Source organism: Macrosteles quadrilineatus, unplaced genomic scaffold (assembly GCF_028750875.1).
Source record: "Macrosteles quadrilineatus isolate MER2022 unplaced genomic scaffold, UCM_ALF_1.0 Scaffold_2__2_contigs__length_208266976, whole genome shotgun sequence".
Lineage (NCBI taxonomy): Eukaryota > Metazoa > Arthropoda > Insecta > Hemiptera > Cicadellidae > Macrosteles > Macrosteles quadrilineatus.
The window spans coordinates 69793884-69814320 of NW_026542595.1; positions in this window are offsets into that span (position 1 = coordinate 69793884).

A 20437-nucleotide genomic window follows, 5' to 3' on the forward strand; every position below is an offset into this window, starting at 1 on the left:
AAGAAATATTTTAAGTGTTTGTTGGCTACAATCAAATTCAATCTACAATATTTAGATGTTTTTTTAGACAACTGTTAGCCAAGTGTTGAGAGTATCCACAATTTTATTAAAATAAAGAATAGTACCACACTTTAATAGTATAACCAAATAGCTCACTTATAACCTACAAATATAACTTATTAAGTTTTCTACATGTTGATACTTATTCAAATGGTAGTTAAGCCTATCTTACTTGATTTTGTTTTTAGACTATATAAGTACTCACGTTCTACCACGATTTTTTGCAAAATTTGATTTTAAATATCTTATTATATTCCATAAATTTTGCCATCTTCATCTTAGACTTGGCCAGTCCCTGCCTGCCAGCGACCAGCGGTGACTACCGTATCGTTTGTTAGGCATAAAGTAATCTTTCTAGAAATTAGAACTGAACAGTTCTATTTGTCACATTCTAGAACCGACTAGTTCTATTTGTCTAACTATGTCGATAAATCCTTACATAAATTATTTTAATTGGTAACCTTATTGTTTAATGATAGTGTTAGGTTTTAAGCCACAAGAAATTCTCTGTTTCAGTTATACTAAGTTGGCCTTTTATGACTTGTATTCTGTAGGAATTTTCACTACTACTTCCTTTTTTGTAAACTAATGTCTTGTACACTCACTCATCTCTCTTAGTTAATTTTTGTTTGACAACTTTATGTGAAAGACGTTAGATTTATCAAATTGGCTGGATGGCATACTCGTCAGACCTACACAGTCGTTCTCTAAGCCAGGCAAAATTCTCAATACACTTTTGAGGGTGAGGATGATATAGCTCTACTTGAGCGTCTGCAGGATTTCCTGAACGCTTCTTGAGCTCTGAACTCTCAATCACATTACACAACTAAATTATTAAAACCGTGGACACTCATAGTTAACAACACAGTTTAGCTAACAAAGTAATTAGTTTGTATAAATAGTCATCAATTCAACAGTGAGAAAAGATAAAAGAACAGTGCAACTTGTAAATTTACGATTAGGGTATACAATTAGATCATATGTTTGTATTCGTTTAATACACTACATGATAAATACCATGACTTGCAAGAATCACTTACTGGTAATAAAAATTAAAAATCTTTCATAAGAAGACTTGAAAAAAATGTTCGCTACTATTTGATGTTGTAGCTTGCAAATGCCCTATTGTTCTTAGCTGCAAGTGCAATGAGACTCCCGGCTATGTTAGTGCAACTGTACTATCACTTGTATTTGTGAGAAATCAAATAAGATACCATATATTGAGCTAAAGTTTATTTACTCTTCACGAGTAGATGGGATCACTAAAATTGGAGGGGTAGACTTAAGTGAAACAAAGAAACACATTAAACCATTAAAAAGAAAATCTCGTGAAAGTACTTCAAACCATAACTTCGAAGTTGAAGTTTCCGAAATTGAACAACAGGTTGGTGCTGATAATGTATCCCTGTGCTCACCAATAAAAAATGACGATTGCAGCGACAGCAACCACGAATCTTTACCTGAAATTCCAAATCTAAAGCCTCTGGTAGGCAAATGGGAAAGGATTAAACTGCATTGGTTAGATCGTTATGGTGTTTCTAGCATAACAATGGCCCCCTAGCATAATATTTATATGAGCACTATCATAGGTAATATGTTGACAAAATTGATTAAAACCAGTAAGAGCGCTAGGACAAGTAGTTTACAACTGTTTAACTAATACTACTTGACCCGTTGATAGAAATTATCTATTAACCTAAGTACAAAAAATTTACTGGAGTGATTTGGATTCGGCCACGATAAGTGACTGCAGTATGCGTCTGCGAGGATCATGCCCTCAAGATTGAAAGATTCACGCTTTTACCGCAATCGCGGATGTAGACGAGATCAATCCCCTGCGAGTGACGACGAAAATGTCCCTGTAGCTGCGGGATATATTCAATATTTTGGCGGTTATGGAATACGATGACGCCTCGGGAGATGCCGTACCAAGCCCAAGAGCAAGCTTAGATGGAAATACCTGTTAAAATTTTGAAAGATTATTGGGTCCGGTAAACAAACTTCCAGGGGGTTTTGGGTCCTTACTGCCGCCACTGGCTTCAAGGAATATATTTTGATGGCAGCAAAGACGACACAATTGTGGTGAAAATGGCACATCAAACACAATTTTGAGGGGTTGTAAAAGGGAGACATTACTCCCTTATTCAAGAACCAGCTAATATATTTCTTGTACGTGAGCCCTCAAATTCAGAAGCTCAGAGGACATTTTAACCTCTGTTATATCTCTTTTGTCCAGAAATTATATTTCTTTTGAAGAATTCATCATAATTGACTGTGTGGCACAGATGTTAACATTGAATTGAGAAACGGCATAGTTCGCCATGTTGAATTTGACGTTGGTAAATCTTTGCAATGGACAGTCTTTCTCCTTTATCTTTCTGCCAATTATTTCAATACTAGGATGGAAAGTCTACATTAACATAGGCGTGCGCAGGGTCTTGGAATATTGGGTGCCAGACCTTCGAGGGGGGGGGATAGAATACCCCCCCAAGCAAACGGGTCCGGGAAAATTTTTGAAAATATTGTCTCTGAAAACACCATTTTTAAGCATGAATTTAAAGAAAATACATAGGATTTCCTCTAAAAAATATGTCTATATTATTAATATTTATAACTATTTTGTCATGAAAAAACATGTGTAAAGTTGTTACGTGGCACTATCCTTATGAAACAAACGAGTTTTTGTAAGAGAGAAATAAGCCTTATTTACTATCTACAAATTCATCCGTCGGTTGAAGTGCACCATTTGTTTAAATTCTTCAATGACATTGTCCAGATCATTGTTTGCAGTGAGTTCTTACTCGACTAAAGGAATCAGAAGATGTTCAAAACGATCTTGCAGCATAGTGGACCGACGTTTTGATTTCACGATGCTAAGTTTTGAAAAACTCCTTTCGCAACTGCAGCTTGTCACAGGAATGGTAGAAAATGTTTCTATTGCTGTCTTAAAGTTTGAAAACCTGGTTTCTCTGTTGTATTCTGACAACCACTACAGTCAACCAGGTGCATTTGAAGGAGGGAAGTGTTCACTTTCTTCGTTTTCAGAACTCTAATTTCTGCCTCTAGCTCAGAAGTTTATGCTAAACTGTTTTGAGAGGTACTCAAAATCATTGGCTTCCATCTTGTAGGAACCAACACCTAAAGACATGGCTTTTCCCACAGCACAAACAACTTCTTTGGTTTCCTGGCTGAATCTAGAACTTCATGACTCAATCATCTTGTCTAAAATAGGGTAGAATACAAACAGTCTAAATTCTTCTTTCATATCTCCTACTGTGAAAGAATTACTTGCATTGCTGTCCAACTTAAACAGAAATGTTGCGTTTTTTTTTTTTTGCTCAGGTATATCAATGCCGAGACTGTGGCATGCATCTGTTGCTCTTGAGAATATCCCATCAAACACAGTAGCTTCAATCCTGAACTCTTCCAAGGCAAGCACCAAACTTGATACTAAATCAACAGCCTGGCAAAGATCTACGTCAGGTGACTGCAGAGTCTTGCTAACACGCACTACAAGTTGAAGAATATGATGAACTACTTCCAAACAGATTATAAAATCAAAGGACTTCATTTGGTACAGAATACCTTTGCCTTTTGCCTTAGTTTTGGCATCATACAAATTTTCCAGGGATTCCTCCAAAGCTTTAACGATAATGTTCAGCTGCGCTTGAACCACAGATACTGCTTCAGAACGACAGGCCCAAAAGGTCTCAGACAGTGATTTAAGATATTTCAATTTCAAGTTTGTTGATTTCATGATGCTTTCAAATGCAGCATGCCTTTTTGGACTTCCTTCTAAATAGTTGTATATTAACTGAATTACATAAAAACTGGCAAATGTCAAGATGATAAAGTAATCTCCCCTTGCTACTTCGCCCTTTCAAAATATTGTTGTTGCACCCCTCAACTCAGTCTGACAGTCCTAGTTTTTTGGCATAGCTTAGGAGCTGTGAGACACCCAATTTCCTCATCTATATAGGCTCCAATTGTGGCCTTTCCAGAGATATCAACCTTTTTTGGGCCAACGCCGGACATTCCAGCCATAAGTTAAATTTTCAGAGGTTTCCACCTTGTTTTCACAGAACCTGTCTGTCTGTGACCTCTCTATGGTTTTAAGGTGTTTTCTAATAGGTCCGTGCCCACTTAGCATCCCTACTAATCATCTGATTGCCCCGTTATTTAGGCTCAGTAAGCCTTTTAGTTTTTCATTGAGGGGTCTATTTGTTTTTTTGAGGTCCTTGGTCCTGGGTTGGTCCTCCAAGCCTCTGCCTTCTGGACCTTTACCTAGTCTCAGACTTGGGCTACTCCAGAACTAATCGAGGTACCACAGTAGGGTTCTGGCCCTGTAAGCTGTTCTTATGGATCCATCCTGGCCAATGCATTAGCTTTCTCGTTTCCCTCATGCTCCGAGTGTCCAGGCACCCAACTATACAGGGTGTTCATTTGAAAACTTTCCATATCTGTTGTGTGCAAAGGTAAGGCTTTTAACACTTGTTTGTTCTCATTTCCCCCTAATTTGGACATGCCAAATCCAATAAAATTATTTTCAATTTTGAAAAATGCCCCAAAAGGGCCCAATTTGGGGGGTAGGGGTGCTTTTTGAGAAATTTTCAAATGTAAACATGGGTTGTGTGATACATCAATTTAAAGGTCTAATCACCCCGATCATTTTGGTGCAAAAAAAGTTTAATTATCTTTAACCGTATTTACAGGGTGGGTCAAAACGTTTTAAAAAAGGACTTTGAAGTTAAGTACCGTATTACCCTAACTACTGAACGGAACAGCGCCAAATTTCTTTCCAAGCTTATTCTTGAGCTACTCTTTAAGATAACTTGTAGTAAGGGCATTTTCCAGGTTATTTACTAATTTTTAAAAAATCTCAAATTTTAGGAATAAAAGAAAGCTGAAAACTCAAAATTCTTAAATAGCAAGGTATAACAAATTTCATACCACGTGAAAGGTCCTTTTTTAACAAACATTTTACGTATTTAAGTTTTCTTTCTATCTCTTACCGTTTAAAAATTGCAGTGGAAAAACATAATTTTCCATGGTAAAATTATAACTAGTTTTCTAATAAAACACATTGCACTTTGTTCAACGATGTAGTAGGATTCATAACAAATTGATCGACTACTTTTACGTGTGTCAGAATTCATCTTGGACCCTTCATCCTGTTCTTTTCTCATTGGTAACTGAGCCAGTTTCAGAAAACTTCCTAACTAAATCATTTACAGCCATATGACTCAAGATTATACCTGGATATCTATTGTTAAACACTTTGCAGTTATCCTGGAACACTTTTGTTATGACCAATAAGTAAAATAAAGTATATTTTTTTAAGTTTACACCATATTTGATTAGGTACTACAGGAAATGGTACTTTTGAAATTAGTACTACCATTGACTAGTCAATGGTACCACAGAAAGCGGCCCACGCTTGGGTTTTTCTCATCAGCTATAAAACTTGTTTCTCACAAAGTAAAACGTAATGACTTGTTTGCCTATCTGCCTAAAAATAATTATGAATTGTTTCCTTCAGTTATTGCACCATTTAATGTGTCTAGAGACGAATTTTGGCTGTTTTATTAGAAAACTAGTTACAATTTTACCACAAAAAATTATGTTTTTCTACTGCAATTTTTAAACGGTAAGAGATAGAAAGAAAACTTAAATACGTAAAATGTTTGTTAAAAAAGGACCTTTCACGTGGTATGAAATTTGTTATACCTTGCTATTTAAGAATTTTGAGTTTTCAGCTTTCTTTTATTCTTAAAATTTGAGATTTTTTAAAAATTAGAAAATAACTTGGAAAATGCCCTTACTACAAGTTATCTTAAAGAGTAGCTCAAGAATAAGCTTGGAAAGAAATTTGGCGCTGTTCCGTTCAGTAGTTAGGGTAATACGGTACTTAACTTCAAAGTCCTTTTTTAAAACGTTTTGACCCACCCTGTAAATACGGTTAAAGATAATTAAACTTTTTTTGCACCAAAATGATCGGGGTGATTAGACCTTTAAATTGATGTATCACACAACCCATGTTTACATTTGAAAATTTCTCAAAAAGCACCCCTACCCCCCAAATTGGGCCCTTTTGGGGCATTTTTCAAAATTGAAAATAATTTTATTGGATTTGGCATGTCCAAATTAGGGGGAAATGAGATCAAACAAGTGTTAAAAGCCTTACCTTTGCACACAACAGATATGGAAAGTTTTCAAATGAACACCCTGTATTAACTTGATTCCTCTTTGCTAGTGTTTTAAGGATGTTTTTATACCCCTTTACTGTTTGTGGCACTATCGCTTAAGACCCCAGTGCCTTTATTGCGGCTTGGCTGTCTGAGGGGATCAGTATTTTCCCCTTTCTCAGGTTCTTGTCCATGATGGTTTTCGCACAGCACTCAATCGCCAGGACCTCCTATTGAAAAACTGTCGCTGTGCTTCCCAGTGCTCGGGAGATGTTGGTTGGCTATCATAAATCCCAAACCCCAAACTCTCATCATTCTGACTACCATCTATGTGAAATACCAGGCATGCTCTAACCATCTTAAGATTGCCATGTTGCTAGTCATTGTTTCTCCTATCGCCTATAGTCTCATAGCGGGTAAGGAATCAAAGTCGTTCTCCTTAGTTAAGAGGTCTGGTATTGTTAGTTCCATTGGGGAGTCCCTTAATATGGAGAACTTAGTTTTTGTCATATGTTAATACTTAATAGCCTTGGAAATCCATATATAACACCTAAATTGATGCTGGACGAGTCTGTGGCATTGGACTACTCTTGCTGATGCTTATTTGCTCAGCACTTCTCATCCGTTTTCTCTCAAGCTTTTTACTGTGAAATTGTTTGACTTTGGCTCCTCCTTGTCTTATTTGGAAGTATCTGCAACTTAAATCCTAGTTAAATTCAAGGCTCTCAATTGCAACAAGGGTTCTGGTCCGGATGAGATACCACCTAGTGTTCTTAATTTCTGTGCCCCCGTCCTTGCAGCACACCTTGCAATGTTATTTAATGCCCTCTTAAGCCCTGGCATTTTCCGCTCTGAACCACGCCCTCACAACAGCACCCAGGCAAACAAATTGGAAGCGTGATCCCATGTGCAGGGACTAGGAGCGGCTCACAAATCTACCAAACAACAAGAAAAACCGTGGGGGAAGGTCCAAGAATAACGCCCCATTTGAGAGAAATCAGCTGTAACGACAATAACAATTTTAAAGAAAACAACAACAAAACATCAATAATAATACATGTAGGGCCTAAATAATTCTCAAAGCTCAGAAAATTAGAATTCCCATCTATACTACTAGCTCACAACCATTTCTTTAAAATAATCCAAAAAAATATTTTCATTTAAAGAATTTAATAAGTTTTAACTTTCAAATAAATTACAACAGTTATTTAAGATATTCCTTTTAAAGCATTTAGTCTGGTAAAAAAATTAAATGGCCCCAATTTGAATAAACTTTGCGACACTGTCAACACACTTGGTGTTGTACTTGACAAAGACCTCTCTTTTTCTGACCATGTCACATCTGCAGTTCAACGTGCAGTGGGTAGACTGAGAGGTCTTAGCAGATTTAAAACTCTACTGCCAGAATATGCCAAAATGCAACTCATGCGGTCCTTGGTCCTCCCAGCCTTTACATATTGCTTTCCTGCATATGGAAACAGCATCTCTAAGGAGGATATGGCAAGAGTTCAAAGAATTCAAAATTCTGCAGTAAGGTTCATTTTTGGCCTTAACCGCTTTGACCACGTGTCCTCCTTCCGAGATGCTGCAAAGCTCATCCCAATGGATGAAATATGCAGGAGGCTGACCTGCTGCCTGGTCCACAAAGTGCTCACGCTGGGAGAGCCTCAGTACCTCAGCGAGAGGCTTAAGTACAGGGGGGAGATCTGCCTGCGTGGTACTCGTTCCGACCGCAGGCTTCACTTTCCTAAAGTGAGGCTTGAGGTTGGAAGAAAGTCATTTTCTTATTTTGGCCCGCAGTTGTATAATGGCCTCCCTCAGGACATAAAGAGCTCCAAATCGTATGGCTCATTCAGGGCCGCAATGTATAAAAACAAATGTAAATTGTTAATGTTTTTCTTTGTAGTTTTTTGTATTTTAAATTTCTGTATATATTAGGTTAGTTTAGTTTTAGTTTGACTTGAGTAAGTTTGAAAATCATGTATATGAAACTCGCTTGTAAATAAAGGCCTTTTTATTTATTATTTATTTATTTATAAATTAAAAGATTAATAAAAGGCTATTGAATAAACTTTGGAAGAAAAAACAATAACAATGAATATAGTTGTGTGCTTAAAAAATTGAACAATAAATAAAGTTTGTTTTTCAAATAAATCTATATATATATATATAAAACAAAAAAACAATTAATAACACTTGCGGTAGGACGGTAACTAGTTCTGGTTCTGGGCAGGTGCACAGCACCGAAGAGGTGACAAAGCAGGGCGGAGAGGGGCCATAATCCATGGGGCAGCCAGGACAATTGCCCGGCAGGAAAAAGAAGAAGTGTGTGACACGCAGATTCACTGGTCACGTCGGAACAGTTAAATGGCAAAACACATACTATACAAAACAACTTCAACATTGAAACAGAAAATGAGTCGTGACATTCGTCGGTGGAAAGTAGTCACGGCTCAACCTCCCCCCCCCCCCAAAAGAGTACACTCCTCTCCAAAGAAACAAACAAGGCCACTCTCCCCATTCCTGAAGAAAAGTGACACCATAAGACAACTCAGGTGTCTGGGGTGGGGAACGCCAAGGGACTTAGGGGAAACTGAGGGGAAAACTCACCCCCAGGGTTTGCTCTCGCTAGAGCTGGACTATTTACTAGAGGAAAAACCTTTGCAGAACACAGTGGACAGAAGAATTGATCAGGTTCTCTGGCCCATTGCACTTCCCACCCAGACACAAGAGGAAGGAAAAATTACCTACGGGAGAGTTCTGCAGAAGGGCTTTAGATAAGAAATGTGCACCCTCCGGAACACTTTTCCAGTCCACGGGTCTCCTAGCTCCGCCGTAACAGGCGTCGAAAACCTCATGATGCGGTTTGGACCTGACCACCGATTACACAACTTTGCATCTCTCTTGTTCACAGCCGGACTGGCTGAATGAGCCTTTCAAAACACCTAAATCCCCCACCTGGAAAGGGTTGTCAATTCTGCCACGGTTATGCTTCCTCCGGACCAAATCCCTAGCTCTGATCAAATTTCTCCTGGCCGCTTGTCAAGTTGCCCTGACATCAGCCGCACCAGGAGGTGGCATTAGGTCTCCAATTCCTCACACATTCGCTAACGGGTTTTTAGGCGGATAGCCTAGAAACAGCTCAAAAGAGACCGCCTTGTGACTCTCATGGTGAGCAGTATTAAAAGCAAATTGGAGCCAGGGGAGTTCCTGATCCCAGGTGGTCTGCTTGTCAGCATGGAGAGCTATGAGAGCGGATCGAAGATTTTGATTGAACCTTTCAGCGTGAGAAGGCTGTGGATCGTAAGGGGAATCACATGTTGAATACCGTGCCCAAAGCACATTTTTTTTAACAGATGGGAAATAAACTGGGTTCTGGCGTCGGAAGCAATGGTGGCAGGTATTCCGAAATGTTGGAAAAGATGGGTGCGAAGTACCTGAACGGTGTTGTGCAGTGGTATTCCTGGGAAAAAGCCAACAAAACTTGGAGAAGGCATCCACACAAACAAGCAAGAACTTATATCCTGACTTGCTACATGGGAGAGGCCCAAAAAAGTCAATGAAAACCTTCTCCAAAGGTCTCTCCACTACCTCAGATGACAACAAACCAAACTTAAAATTCTGAGCGGGCTTGCTTAGCGAGCACGTTTGGCAAGAACGTACCCCAGGAGAAAGGTCCCAATCCATATCCTTCCAGATGAACATTTCCCTAACCTTCGCGATGGTTTTGTGGATCCCTAAATGCCCACCCACAGGAGAAGAATGAAAATACTCAACGACCATAGGTATTAGAAGACTAGGCAGCACAACTTTAGGTTTACCTCGCTGCCGAGCACGGCAGCAAAGGGTCCCCTGGGACAGAAAATATGGGGGGGTGCGGTGGGCCACCTTGAACCACTTTGAAGCTCACCAATAATCTTAGCTAGCTCAGGATCTTTCAACTGGTGGGGAATGAAATCTGAGAAAGCAAGGGGAAACTCCAAGAGCACGGCACACCCCGGTTTCTCTTGATCAGAAGGATGGTCGTCGGGTGAGTGATACATCCTAGATAACGAGTCCGCAATCACATTCTGTTCGCCTCGACATGTTTGCACTTGGAACTTAAGGGTTGATATTTGGACAACCCAACGACCAATTTTCCCAAGCTGGCGAGGATGGGCAAGGAGCCATAAGAGTGCCTGGTTGTCGGTTTCCAACATAAACTCTTTTTGCTCCAAAAAACGTCTGAATTTATTAACTCCAAACACGACAGCCAAACACTCAAGTTCATACACAGGAGAGCTTTTCTTTTTGCAGAGATTCAAACCGCGCGAGGCATACGCAATTGGCTGCCTAACACTATCCAATTCTCGTGACAACACAGCCGCAATTACGACGGAGGAAGCATCAGTTTGAAGGACAAAGTTTAGTTTGAAATTCGGTATTGCCAAAACAGGGGGCTGCATGGTGGCCTCCTTCAGAAGGTCAAAAGAGGTTTGCTGCGCTTTACCCCACACAAACTTGGCACCCTTCTTCCGAAGCTCATTAATAGGAGCCTATAATTTAGCAACATTGGGGATAAAATGTTGGTAGAAACCTACCATGTCGATGAATCTGGCAACACCATTGGCATCCTTGGGAGGAGGAAACTCCCTGATAGCCTGGATCCGAGCTGGGTCAATGCAGTCGCCTCTATGAGAAATGATGACCAAGGACAACATTTCCAGCTTCGCAAAACTAACCCTGTCAGGATTCACTGTAAGGCCCGCCCTATTCAATCTACTCATTACTTTTTCTAGATGAATCAGATGGTCTTTGAAACTCACTGTACACCAGAAGATCGTCGAGATAATTGAACACAAATTTGAACTTGACGTCATGAAAGATGGAATCAAGGAGTCTGGTGAGAGTCTGGGCCCCCACAGCTAGACCCATCGTACCACGTGTGAATTGGTACAAATTCCACGGAATACAGAAAGCAGTGAGAGGTCAAGACTCAGGTTTCAAAGGAATCTGATGATAGGCCTGATTCAGATCAAAAACAGAAAAATACTTGGCCTTACCGAACCAATTATTATCAATTATCAATCATTAAGATGGGGACGCCACTTAGGTGCGTATTTTAACCCAAATATGAGTGAAGGATGAGTGTAGAATGGAGTGAGATGATCTGTGTAGCTTTGCTACTGACTAAGATCAGCTGTTTCATTAGCCAGGATCATTTATTTAAAGCCCAATGATCAGGAACAGCTGGGTCCAGTTTTGAACCATCAAAAAGCTACTGAAATCAAACGCCCAATGCAAATCGGGGAGAGGCATAGATTAGATTTCAATTTGGGATAGTCCAGGACCATTCAGGACTTGCCATTGGGCTTTGGGACGAGAAATGCCGGACTTGCGTAACTAGAAAGAGACAGTTCAGTGTCTCCATTTTCCAAAAGTTCAACAACGATTTTTCGAAGCGTTTCAAACATTTTTTTTGGGTGGAGCTAATATGTATGTGTGAGAACGCACAGGACGGTGTCAGACGAATCTCATACTCTAACAGGTTCGTGACTCCGAGCTTTGGCGTCAGCACATCAGGGAAACGAGAACACAAGGTTCTGATAGCTTCGACTCACAAGGAGTCAGATGCCCTAACGGATCAATTGTTGGTTTGCTGGGTGTTTCAGGCTCTACCACCGCAGCACCCCCACCAATTTCATCAGCAAAAGAAATTAATACCAGTCTCGCAAATTGGAAGAAACACTGACCTCTACCTAAATCCAAGTTGATGAAGTCCGCTCCCAAAATGGTAGGTAAACAAAGGTCCTTTGCCACTCAAAAACTCCAAACCCAAGAAAAATGCTCAATTTTGAATTTTAAGTGGGCTTCATGGATGATAGGAAGAGGGGAATTTGACGCGGTCCAGCAGATAGGGGTTTTCCCTCAATTTGCTTGATTAGCCTAGAAGATTTTAACTTTTCAAACAGGGACAAGGAAATGAGACAACGGACTGACCTAGAATCCACCAGGGCCTTCTGCACCGTGGAACCTATCAAGATGTTGAGACGTGGGCAAATTGAGTGCGCCACTTTCACTCCCATAAGTGCTTTTGGCCAAGACACATAATGCAACTTTTAACGACAAAACCACCTGATATGCCCTGGTTGACCACAAACGAAACAAACAATGGGCTGCCAATGCCACTGCGGCAGTTCAGGACCCAACCCCACGGGTGCTACCACGGGATGTTGGCCAACTGGGGGATGATGCCCTGTAGCTTAGTCTCTTTGAAAGTCAGCGTCCTGGACAAGGGTGTACCCAGGACCAAAACTAGGGGGGGGGGACAAAAGCGCTCTTGAAACCGGGGTTCGCTCGGGGCGGCTCACAATAGATAACGTGTCAAAAAATTTCATAAAGTTCTGTGAACTATCTTACTTATCTTCTCTCATACTACAGTAATAACATTTTTCTGGGATTTGAAGAAAACTTTTCTAGTACTTTTCTTTGAATCAAGACCCGATTTTCATTGAAGATTTTCCTATGGACACTCATCAGACACAACCCTGTCAGCCTATCTCCTCCCATGGTATTCCTGAGCCAGGTCTCCACCCTTCGCAGCGTGCTGAAAGAAGGTTCTTTAGTAGCTGTGGTGGACGGAAAAGCACTTACAATTGAGAGTGCGTGTCTTGTTAAAAGAAAAAAAATATTCGCCTCCTCGAAAAGAGCTGCCACTTCAATGTCCTTCAATTGATCTTCAGCTAATTCCCTTTTTCTCCAAGCATTGTACCACACATCCAATTCTGCTTGAATGCCACCCAACTCGTAGAAGTCTATGAAAGAGTTTGCTTGTTTTCTTAAATCTTTGGATGGCATTTTTAGCATGTAAGCAGGATATAAATAAGACAAGGCAAATGCTGGTGTATTGTCTTTAGAAAATCTAACATTTAGTGACATGGCAAGAGAATCCAAATATGGTATCATCAACAATCGTCTCCAGTATTCAACCCCAGTCTCCGATGGTGGATTACTTCTATGTGTTTGTTTCTGTGCAGTCCGGGGCACTGATAATTCAACCCCGGCTGTTGATGCCATTGCATGACATTTTTCAAGCAATTCTTCAGAAACTTGATAAATTTTTTGTCGGTTCTTCTTGATGACATCAAGTATTTGACTAATATGATTCCTCGCCATAATCAAATCCATATTTTTACCTTGGAACACATTGACAATCGGTTCCAAAATTGCTGAATACTTAGCAATGATGACTACACCAACAATGAAAAATGGTTTAGTAACTGCCGAGTGCAGCTGGTAGGCAGACTTTCTTGTTGTATAGTTTTACCGAAAGCTGTTCTAATGCATTTACAATTTCATTAAAGTTGTCTGAAAATGTTCTAATACTTTTGTAATTTTCGGACCATCTGGTCTCACAGAGTCTTGAACAACTGGGAGCTGAATTCCTGCGAGCTGGTGACTCTCTAATGTAGGTTATTACATCCTTAAGTGTAGCAATCACGTTCCTTATTTCAGGTAGTTTGCTAGCATCATTGACAAAAAGATTTAGTCTGTGGCTTGAGCAATGGAAAAAGGAATATTTACAATATTTCTTCTTAAGAATAGCCTGCACACCACCTTCTTTTTCCAGCCATCGTGGAGCAGCCATCAAAACCAAATCCAACACAGTTCTCTGTGGAAAGATTCTGTTAAACTAAAAAACTGTCAATTGTGCTAGTAATTGTAGCGGCATCTTGAGATTTCAACTCAACATAGCCTACAAATTCCTCTCTGATTCTTTCTTGTCTCTCATCATAAAACCGCAAGCCTATAGACAGTTGTTCTTTCCCAGCGATATCTGCGGTTTCATCTGCCATTTCAGAGTAAGCTTTTGCTTTTTTACAATCTTCAATGATCATTTCTTTGACTACTTCACCACATAAACTTATTATCTCATTTTGAATTTTTGGTGAAGAATAGACTGCGTTTTTTTCGGCATCTCTGCAAGTGAGTCTTCATCTTTACATCACCAGAGTCAATTCTCAAGTTTAATAAATCAAAGAACACGCCCTCGTCTTCCTTTTTTCCTCTAGGCGGCAAATCATGTGTTTCACAAAATATAATACATGAGATAATAGATGAAAATATCTGCTTGTTTTCTTCAACAGTCTTCTGGTGATCACTTTGCAGCTGGACATCCACAGCGACACTGTCAAGGAAAGCTTTTGCAGCGGCAGTTGAAGTTTTGTGGTATTGACTGGTGGCGAGTTTTTTGCAATCTTCATGAATGTCCTTAAACTTTACATATGGCCTTACCATAAACGATCCTAAAACCCCTTTAATTGTACCACTAACAGGAGGAACTACACACAGTGCAAGCAAAGAGCACCTTTTTAACTGCTTGAATAAATCAACCAAGGAAAATATTGATCCAACCAGGAATGGTTGAATTTTCTTTTTAAATGGCTGGCATCAGAACTAAAATCGTAAGTTGATGGTGGGACCCAAGGGTTGGTTAGTAATTCCTTCTTCTTTTCTGGCTGTATTTTGGTGGCCTGACCAATATAATTACCAATATCATTTTCATTGTAGCCATCATGTCCAGAAACTGTTTTGGATGTCTCAGGATGCGTGTTTGGTCCAGATAGTTCAGGCCTTTTAGATCTATTTTCATTGCCATCTTTGCTTCCACTTCTGACATCATCTTGGTCTTTTTTCCTCTTGTGAGGTTCATTGGCTGGAAATACCCGTATATTAATATTTTTATTGTTATATATCAATAATGTGGATTTTAAATTAGGTACGAAAACGTTTTACAATTAACCATGTTTCCATCTATCTGAGAATGAGAGGTTGGCAACACTGTGAGCCAGTAGGACTAAGAATCTCAGAGTCTGGTCATCTAACCTCACTAAAAAACAATGTGTACTGTGTAGGCCTATGCCTACAATAATTAATTGCAGCTTATACGTATAATTGGTTTTTAGTATTCAACTTACCTTTTTGAAACCACTTCTGAATGTCCATTTCGGCTTCTCTACTCAAACAGCAAATCATAAATCACATTGATTCTACTTCCATACAGACTACAGAGTCTCAAGAACAGCAATAACTTTACACGTTCGCTTCGCTGCGGCACATCAAAATGGCAGACGTAGCCCCAATGCGGCGCGCGCAGCCCGCAGCGTCGAACCATTGACTATTGGATACAGAAGGTCGAACACTCCCGATTTGCCGTATGTGATTTGTGATTGGCTTTAAATTTCGGTCTGACGAATAGCAAATAACGTGCGGAGATGTCCTGCTTTACGATGAGAGTCGACGTAGTTCACTAAAACTCCCACAGATTGCAGCACTGCTTGGAACGTAGCCGGTACCATTGTGATTGTATTGCCAATTGGAGGGAGAAAGGGGGATTTTTTGGGCCAACCTACACCACAACAAAAAGCAAGTCACACACTACACGCTTACGTGGTATAGGTCCGCCTTCGACCGGCGCTAGGGCTAGAACAAAAACGAAAATATACGAACGAAATTCATTGCCGAGCGTCCCCGATCGGTTACGGACATTGAAGGTCTACTCTTTGTCTTTAATCTATGATTAGATCAAATGTGGTATTTATATGGTAGCCGACAAACTGTACTGAGACCAAAATAGGATAGATGAATAAAAAGAGCCTCAGTTTACAAATTGGATATTAGTTTATTTTAAATAAAATTGAAATCCATAATTAAGTATTATTTTAAATACGCATCAGGCTTCATTACATCCTGGAATAAATTTGAAACGCTTTCATGTCAATCAATTTGTTATACCTTATCCTGGCTTCCAGGGGGGCAGCTGCCCCCCTTCCCCTCTCTGGGTACCCCATGGTCCTGGACAGTTCTCAAAACAATGGAGAGCCTGTCCAGATCCGCAAATGATTACGGTGCCAAAACTAACCGAGAGCGTTCCTCAGGTTTCAACCCCTGAACCACAATGTCAATGAGCTCAAGCTCACCGATTCCCAGACGCAAGACACTTTCCACTATACGAATGTCACAAAAATACTGACTAAGAGCTTCATCAAAGTTTTGAGGGCGAAACAACTTCTCAACTTTCAATCTCTTTCTGACCCTGAGGGTGACAAAGAGTTCAAGCACCTCACTGTGGAAGGTGTCAAAATCACACTCCGTGTTAAACAATCTAACAACCTCTCACTAAGAGGCCTCAAGCAAATTGGAACCAGTAATTCCATCACTACCGGGCCCGTCACACCCGAAAACTCCCTTAGGTACAGCCCCTTCTCCAAAAACCCCAGCAAAGGTACCACCTCCAACCCATTAACCGGACAATACCCACTTAAAACAGACGCAGAGATGCAAACAACCCTTGAGTTTGCGCCCCTATCTCCCCCCGACACAACATTTCCAAACCCATCTTGCTTCCAATCAGTATCAAACTCAACACATTCAAGAAACATTACGTAATCACAACTTGACTCCTAATGGTTCTGGACGTGAATGCCTACGCACCTGATGAGGCCTAAAAAAAGAACCTGCCCATTCATACCGCCTATACCGCAACATACACATATACACATACGTACACAGAAACATATACTAAACAACACCTAACACTTGTGTGATGGGGTGAACACACACAAACATTTTTCTCTTCTTTTTTTGAGAGAGTGACCATGCTTTTGAAACTCTTGCTCCCGGAGGATGCAAGTCATTAACTAGATTCCACACAGTTCCTCGGCTAAAGGGCGAACTAACTCTGAATAAAAAAAATAATCAGTGTGCACTCCCCCTACCACAACAACAAGAACAATTTTCCCAAAATTGCCAGGCTAGTACTCTCTGAGAACTCAATCCATCCACGGTCCTTCAAAACACTACGGAACGTGGACAGTGACCGGATCCCTCCTAGTAAGTCTCCTAGTTGTGAAACTGTGAAGTCCACAACAAGGAGCCAAGACCTTAACCATCTGAACCACGCTCTGCTACCATCTGAACCACGCCCTCGCACCTGCACCCAGGAAAACAAATTGGAAGTGTGATCCCATGTGCAGGGACAAGGATTGGCTCACAAATCTGCCAAACAACAAGAAAAACCATGGTCCAAGAACAACGCGCCATTTGAGAGAATATAATTCTGTGCTTAAAGTTATTTGGTGAGAGGTTGGGAGAGATTGCATAGAGTAAGACGCAACATTACATAGTAGGCCTAAATTTATATAATGGTATAGTTATCAAAAGAACAATAAGTAATTGAACACAAAAGAGACATTACACTGTACATTTATTGAATGGCGAAGCCATCAAAAGAACAAGGGAACTTAAAACTGACCAACCTATCATTTTTATATTTCAAACTTGGCACACCAATGTTTCTTTCTACTTGGTCATAGTTGACGATGCACCTATCCGCCGGTTCTGGCCACTTGAACAAACATGTGGTGTTGATGTTGCGAGCAAACTTTATATCCAAATCTTCTGAAACAATTTGCTCAACAACTCCCAAGTAATATTTAACTTCTCGTTCACCAGGGAACTTCACCAGCAACCAATCCCCGACAGCCAGGTCCTTGAAAACTCCATCACTACCAAGCGGCTGAGGTTCATCTGGGTCGGAAAAGTTCAAATCATCAGAAAAGTCTGAACTGAAAAATCGTCTTCATCGTTTGAACTGGACGACTCTACTCTAGTCTCTTTTTAGTGACCTTCTTCTTTACCGGTTCTTCCGCACTGGTTGAAGGTTTTGGGTTTTGAGTCTGGATGGCGCTGGCAGAGATACTCGATCCAGGAGAAACATTCAATTTTATCTACCTCATTGGCTTGGTTTGCCCTGGGCTGTGACGCAAGTCAGATAAAAATTGAATGACAGCTTCGCCGACAAGCTTCCTTGGTTGCTTGGAAGGCGATTCCATCACTTGGTTTTCCATTCGCTTTGCAAACTTGTCAAGAACATGTTTTGGATAGAGCGGATAAATGCCACATGCCCGATGTTGTGAGAACAGTTTATTTAATACCACATGTTAATTTCTATTAATTATAATCATATATGTATTTGTTATTCCATGTTTGTAAAAAGGTAAATAAAGTTAGTTGAGTTTGAGTTATGACATAAAACAGTGCATCCACTTAATTCTTAGTAAAATAGTACACCCGGAATCCAGCTTGCAGATTTTTGGCTTGATTGGCACTGACGGTCTCCCAAAGCTTTGCGAGCAGAGAAGGGAACTGGTTCTCACTTTCCAATCGCAAAGTATCTGACGCCAAGCTCCTTTTAGAGGCCTAAAAAAGGCGACGTCTAGCGTTAAGTGTGTCGCATTAGGTGGCAAGCACACAAAGCGTGTGTTGTGTTGTTTACACATCTTCAAAACATCACCGGAAAAATGGGTTGAAAGATTGTCCCCGATCACTACCCTTTTACCCTCCAAGGATTTTACCCATAGTAGTGCTACTGTCTTAAACCAATCGGCGAATGTCTCTTCATTAATCCACTCTGATTTTGACCGATTGTAACGGGCTCCGGGTGGGCCACCAGCCACCCAAGCATCATACACTATACAGCCTCTCAGCCTTGTAACACACAGAAGGTGGCAATAGATGTCCACTCGCCGTGCCAACAAACATCATAGAAATGCAGCTCATTGAGCTGTTGAGGATTCTTTCAGGGTACTTTGTCCCCCTTTTAAATATGCACTTGGTAGATACCGGGTCATCACTAAGGTTTGTTTCGTCGTAATTTAGGATGTTGGTCGCAGGAGTTGTTCTTTGAGCTTTCTTTTAGGTTCTCGAAATACTGTGAGACCTCTTCATGGCCAATTTTGGCTCGCCTATGTGTTGTGTTGCGGCTCATTCGCAGGTGGAGGTCAGGATTTCTGTAAAAAATCCATCTCTGTAAAAAAACTCCTCTCCAGGAAGGTTGTTCTTCAAAATTGAGGCTAATAGCCTTTAGTATACAATAATCAATGCTAATAGATTTCATTGATAAAGAGCATTTATTTTCATTAATAGTCAGGTTATACTTACTAGCAGCGTTCATTGACCGGTTTAGGTGCCTGTCATGCTCCTCTTATGTTTTACCACATATGTCAGAATAAGCAAAGATGTCATTAAGATTTTCTGCCCTTATTATGCCATCAATAACTCTCTGGAACTATTTGTCACCCCAAAGGGAATTCTGGTAAATTGATAGAGCTGACCACGAGCTTTAAAGGCTGTAAAAGGATTATCTTCATCCCTTGATCGATATTTGATGGTAACCGATTTTTAAATCTATGGCACCAAACTTTTCATAGTTAGCAGTTTTGTTGGCAATATCTTCAAGAGTTTGGATCGAATAAGCATCTAGACTGTAAATCTGTTTATAGTGTTAGAGTAGTGTATTACCATACACTGCTTGTGGTTTCTATTACCCTACGCTGCTTGTGGTTTTCGGAGCTGGTAACAAAAGCTTGAGCTCTCCATGGAGATACTCGTCTTGGTTCTATTACCCCTTCATGCAAGAAAGGGTGACAATCATGTGAAAGGAAGCTTGTGGTACATTTGCAGCTGCTACAGATACTATAGCAAATGGTGATTCGGGTCCGCCATGAATACTATAAAAATACCGGTATGAATAATAAACATAAACAAATGACGTTGTTGGTCCGGGTCCGCCTAATGTAAGTTCTAATTTAGAATGACAACTGAGTAAATCGTGACCTATTATCAAATCACAAAAGAGGTTAGGTAAAATGCACAAAATCACATTATTGTATAAGTTACCAAGAATCTTCAAACTAACTTTGTATTCACCTTTAGTTTTAGAAGTTAATTCAGATGCTGCCATTGATACTTGACTGATAGGTTTTCATTTTCAGTTTATTTACTAAGTCACTACTCAGGAAACTAATGGTACGTTACTACCAGTGTCAATTAGAGCTAGAGCTGCTTTACCATTTACATTAACTGGGACAAATGCTTTTGAAAGACCTAGAGCTAACTTGAAGAATAACTTATGTGTCTTATGCCTGATGAAGTTGTATGCTCAATTTTTGAGTTTCATGATAGTTATTTATATATTTGAGATAAAGACTTTCATATCTTAACAAGGTGACCTTTATTACCACAACCTTTACAGTAAGAATTGCTTGCAGGATAGTCATTTCTTAGGTGTCTATTGGATCCATAGAAGAAACAGTGATACCATCAATTTTTGGTATTTTTTCCAGATGCAGTTGTCGAAACTTTCGTTTGGG